We start from the raw sequence: 6002 nt of genomic DNA on the forward strand, positions 1-6002 counted from the left end.
TTTAAAAAAAGATTTTATTTATTTATTTGACAGAGATGACAAGCAGGCAAAGAGGCAGGCAGGGGGGTGGGGAAGCAGGCTCCCCGCTGAGCAGAGAGCCCAATGCGGGGCTCAATCCCAGGACCCTAGGATCATGACCTGAGCCAAAGGCAGAGGCTTTAACCCACTGAGCCACCCAGGCACCCTTATAGTTCTGGTTTTAACATAGGTATGCCAAAACAAGTACAATATGCAAAGACCTCTTGTGTATCTAGCTTTTTTTGTTTTTGCATGGCATAATGTTTTTGTTATTCACTCCTATTATTACAATGTAAGGATATTTTAAATCTACTTTTAAAGCAAATTATGTTTATAGATTGGGTTTTAAAAATATCATTATTAATATATTAAAAAGCTAAATAGGAGTGCCTGGGTGGCTCAGTTGGTTAAATGTCCAACTCTTGATTTTGGCTCAGTTCATGATCTCAATCTCATATGAGATTGAGCTGGGCTCTTAGCTGAGCGTGGAGCCTGTTTAAGATTCTCCTTCCTTCTCCTGCTTCCCCCCACTCCCCCTTGAACTCTTTCTCTCTAAAAAAACAAAAACAAAACAAACAAAAAGTTAAATTAATATGAATAATTTCTTGATTTTATATGGTGTCTGTTCATTGGCCGAGAAAAGAAAGTGTCCCTTGTAACTATTTTCGGAACCAATTAATTACACGGGTAAGAGTGTAATGGTGACCCATAGAAAGATGATATCAGAACAGGGAAACAGGTAATGGCAACCCAGGACAGCCTTGGTGAGGGTGGCAGGGGCAACCGGGTGGGGCCAGAGGATTGGTTCTTACAGAGAATCCAGAAATAAATGAATAGATTTCAGATAATGGTAGCCAGATTTCTGACTGGGAAGGAAGATATAAAAACAAAAAGGGAGAAAGTGAGGATGAATCCTGCAGCATTAAACTGGATTTGTCATTACCAGTATGAATTAATAGCTTACAATATAGGAAGATAGTGATACAGAGAAGTATAGAAGTAAAGGTATACGCTTATATTTCCTAGCTCTCTCCTGAGAGTGAGCCTGGACGCAGAAACATCAAGGTACAAATGAGCACTTCTAGACTATGATGTTGGTTTCTAAATATCATTCTCCATTAAAAGGAACCAATGTTCCTTGAATAAATAGCTGGTTCTAGAGGGAGATGGGGAAAAATACAAGTTGAGCTTAAAACAAACAATGAGGTCATGTCAAGAAACCATAGGATCTGGCTTAAGGGAGTTCCCACTGGCTAAATCTGAGATAATTATAATATTACAATAATATTTAAACATTATACCTCATTGAATTAAATAGAATTTATGATATAAACAAATGAATAAAGTACAGGGAGAAGAGACAGCTTTTTCTTACTATAGAACAGAATTAGAAAAAATAAACCCATTTGGCAATTATCATGGTAATAATTCAAGAAAGAATCATCAATGGATTCCAATACCCGTAGATAAAAATCAGTTGAGGAACTAGATATTTGTATAGTTTCAAAGTATCTCCACATAAAATACTTACTAATTACAAAGATGAAAAGTAACTTCACAATGGAGAAAGCTAGAAGACATCATCTTAATCAAGTAATCATCGCCAACAACGTACAAAATTAACACCACCAACAATGTACAAGTTGACACTGTGTGCTACTCAATAGGATATGAGGATTTCTTGAATGAATCCAAATATGAAGAATGTTCTACAAAATGACTATCTTATAATCTTCAAAAATGTCAAAGCAATTCCTTCTCTGAGGAGAACAGACACTCTGCTTATGGGAAATTGAGGAGGAGTGGCAGGGTTTGGATCAGTAATAGCTTCATGAAGGGACGTGGGGTGGCTGGGGCATGGGGCTCTGCCTGCCCACTGAGAATCTCGTCTGCCTTCCACAAAAAAAAAAAAAAAAAAAAGTCAAGATCATGAACTCAAAGTCTCAGAAACCATCCCAGATTGAAACAAATTGGAGAGACATGACAACTAGGTACAAGGCATGATCCTAGATTGGACCCTTACAGGTAATAGAAAAGATAATTGGGACAATTCACAAAACTTGAATGGGAGTCTCTGGGTATATATGCAAATTCTCCATACTATGCTTCAGTTTTTCTGTAAATTGGGAATTGTTTCAAAATTACATGTTTTTGTTTTGTTTTGTTTTACTGTGTCATTCTTTACATTTATATTTATTTAAGCATTCATTCTTGTCCAAATCATTTTTTCACCTTTATGATCTTTTTTTTAATCTGCTATTTTTTAAATTAATATACAATGCATTCTTTGTTTCAGGGGTACAGGTCTGTGATTCATCACTCTTACACAGTTCACAGCTCTCACCATAGCACATACCCTCCCCAATGTCCATCACCCAGTCAACCCCATCCCTTCTACCCCCCTCCCCTCCAGCAACCCTCAGTTTGTTTCCTAAGATTAAGAGTCTCTTATGGTTTGTCTCCCTCTCTGGTTTCATCTTGTTTCATTTTTCCCTCCCTTCCCTATGATCCTCTGTCTTGTTTCTCAAATTTTTCATATCAGTAAGATCATATGATAATTGTCTTTCTGGGATTGACTTATTTCACTTAGCATAATACCCTCTAGTTCCATCCATGTTGTTGGAAATGGCAAGATTTTGGGGGTTTTTTTGATGGCTGCATAATATTCTATTTTATATATATACACCACATCTTTATCCGTCTGTTGGACATCTAGGCTCTTTCCATAGTTTGGCTGTTGTGGACATTGCTGCTATAAACATTGGGGTACAGGTTCCCCTTCGGATCACTACATATGTTTCTTTGGGGTAATTACCTAATAATTCTGGATCGTAGGATAGCTTTATTTTCCTTTTATTTATTTATTTATTTTTGACGGAGATCACAAGTAGGCAGAGAGGCAGGCAGAGAGAGAGAGAGAGGAGGAAGCAGGCTCCCCATAGAGCAGAGAGCCTGATGCGGGGCTTGATCCAGGACCCTGAGATCATGACCTGAGCTGAAGGCAGAGGCTTAACCCACTGAGCCACCCAGGCGCCCCTATTTTCCATTTTTTGAGGAAATTCCACACTGTTTTCCAGAGTGGCTGCACCAGCTTGCATTCCTACAACACTGGGAGGGTTTCCCCTTTCTCTGCATCCTTACCAATACCTATTGTTTCCTGACTGGTTAATTTTAGCCATTCTGACTGTTGTGAGGTGGTATCTCACTGTGGTGTTGATTTGTATTTCCCTGATGCCAAGTGATGTTGAGCACGTTTTCATGTGTCTGTTGGCCATTTAGATGTCTTCCTTGCAGAAATGTCTGTTCGTATCCTCTGCCCATTTCCTGATTGGATTATTTATTCTTTGGGTACTGAGTTTGATAAGTTCTTTATAGATTTTGGATACTAGCCCTTTATCTGATATGTCATTTGCAAATATCTTCTCCCATTCTGTCGGTTGTCTTTTGGTTTTGTTGACTGTTTCAGTTGCTGTGCAAAAGCTTTTGATCTTGATGAAGTCCCAAAAGTTCATTTTTGCCCTTGCTTCCCTTGCCTTTGGCAATGTTTCTAGGAAGAAGTTGCTGCGGCTGAGGTCGAAGGGGTTGATGTCTGTGTTCTCAAATATTTTGATGGATGCCTGTCTAACATTGAGGTCTTTTATCCATTTTGAGTCTATTTTGTGTGTGGTGTAAGGAAATGGTCCAGTTTCATTCTTCCGTATGTGGCTGTCCAATTTTATGAAAGGATTTCTTAAATAAGCCACAAAAACCACCAACCATAAAGGAAAAAAATGGTAAATATGACTACATCAACATTAACTTCCATGAAAAAAGTCACCTTAAACAAAGTGGAAAGAAATGTGACAGTCTGCAAAAAGATGCTTATAATGCCCATAAGCAAACAGGACTGTATCCTTCAGAATATAAAGGAATCCTACAAAATCAATTTTTGAAAACTCAATAGAAAAATGGGTAAATGATGGGGCACCTCGGTGGCTCAGTAAGAAAAGTATCAGACTCTTGATTTCAGCTCAGGTTGTGATCTCAGGGTCCTGAGATTGAGCCCCGCACTGGGCTCCCTGCTCAATGGGGAGCCTGCCTCCCCCACTCTCTCTGCCTGCCTCTCTGCCTACTTGTGATCTCTCTCTCTGTCAAATAAATAAATAAAATCTTAAAAAAAAAAAAGAGGAAACACAAATGCCCAATAAAAATGTGAATATATGCTCAACCTCAGTAATAATCAGAAGCATATAAATAAAAATAACAAGACAACATTTCCTATTCTCACTGGGTTAGTGAAAACTAGTCTATCAGTACTGTAGGCAACCATTCACAAACATTTAGACCCTATAGTAGAAATGGGAGCTCTTTGAAGTTAGAGGTGTTACATGGCTTGTTTGGGCCAAGTAACTATGAGCAAAAGTGACGCATGTCATTTCTGTGCAGAAACTTTAACAGCTAGAGTGCAAGCCCTCAAGTGTTCCCCTGCCTCATGGAAGCTTGTGTCAGGTTGGAGCCTCAGTCACCCAGATCCCTAAGTGACTCTGATGAACAGACCTTCACTGCTGATCCACATTGTACTTGTAGTGTGAGCAAGAAATGAGACTTTGAATCAAGCCACTGAGATTTTGTGGTTGTTGGTTATTGTGGCATGGTTTAGTCATCCTGAATGATATAATTGTAATTCTTGGTGAGAAACCTGAACAACAAGGACTCTCATCTACTACTGGTAGGAGTCTAAGCCGGCACAACAACTCTGGAGAAGAGTTTAGAAATACGTGGTCAAGTTGACGATGTGCATACTCTAAAACTCATGTGTGCACAAGGATAACGATCGAAAGTTTTAACTGCAGGGAGGCCTGGGTGGCTCAGTCAGTAAAGCATCTGCCTTCCCCTCCGGTCATGATCTCAGGTCCTGGGATCAAGCTCTGCATCTGGCTCCTTGCTCAGTGGGAATCTGGCTTCTCCCTCTGCCAGCTGCTCCTCCTGCTGGTGCACTCTCTTTCTCTGACAACTAAATAAATAAAATCTTTAAAAAAAAAAGTTTTAAGGGAGCCTGGGTGGCTCAGTGGGTTAAGCTTCTGCCTTTGGCTCAGGTCATGGTCTTGGGGTCCGGGGATCAAGGCCCTCATCGGGCTCTCTGCTCAGTGGGGAGCCTGCTTCCCCCTCTCTCTCTGCCTACTTGTGATCTCTCGCTCTCTGTCAAATACAGAAGTAATATCTTTAAAAAAGTTTTAACTGCAAAAAGAAGTTATAATTGCAGCATTATTTTATTTTATTTTTTTAAAGATTTTATTTATTTATTTGACAGAGAGAGAGATCACAAATAGGCAGAGAGACAGACAGAGAGAGAGATGAGGAGAAGCAGGCTCCCTGCTGAGCAGACAGCCCTATGCGGGACTCGATCCCAGGCCCCTGGGATCATGACCTGAGCCGAAGGTAGAGGCTTAACCCACTGAGCCACCCAGGCGCCCCTGCAGCATTATTTTAAGAGAAAAACTGAAAATAACCTCCATGTCCACTGACAGGAAATGGATAAGGACATTTTGGTAGATTCATAGAATAGATTACTATAGAATAGCTAAAATAAAGAAACTTAACCTGTCTCAAAATTTTTAAGTTTCAAAAACATAACTTACATTCTAAAAAATCACATAAGGAGATATAAGGTATGATTTCATCATGTATAAATTTTATATAGTATATTGTGCTGTGGATACATGATAAATGCAGTTAAAGTCTAACAACATATGCATGGGCATAATAAACAACAAATTCAGTCAAGTGTTTACTTCCAAGAAAGTAAAAGCTGGAAGAAGGATTATCTGTAAAAGGATGAAGGTTTTTTGGAATGTTTCATTTCTTTTTTTTTTTTTAAAGATTTTATTTATTTATTTGACAGAGAGAGATCACAAGTAGACAGAGAGGCAGGCAGAGAGAGAGAGGGAAGCAGACTCTCTGCTGAGCAGAGAGCCCGATGCGGGACTCCATCCCAGGACCCTGAG

This window comes from Mustela nigripes, chromosome 7 (genome assembly GCF_022355385.1).
Source record: "Mustela nigripes isolate SB6536 chromosome 7, MUSNIG.SB6536, whole genome shotgun sequence".
NCBI lineage: Eukaryota > Metazoa > Chordata > Mammalia > Carnivora > Mustelidae > Mustela > Mustela nigripes.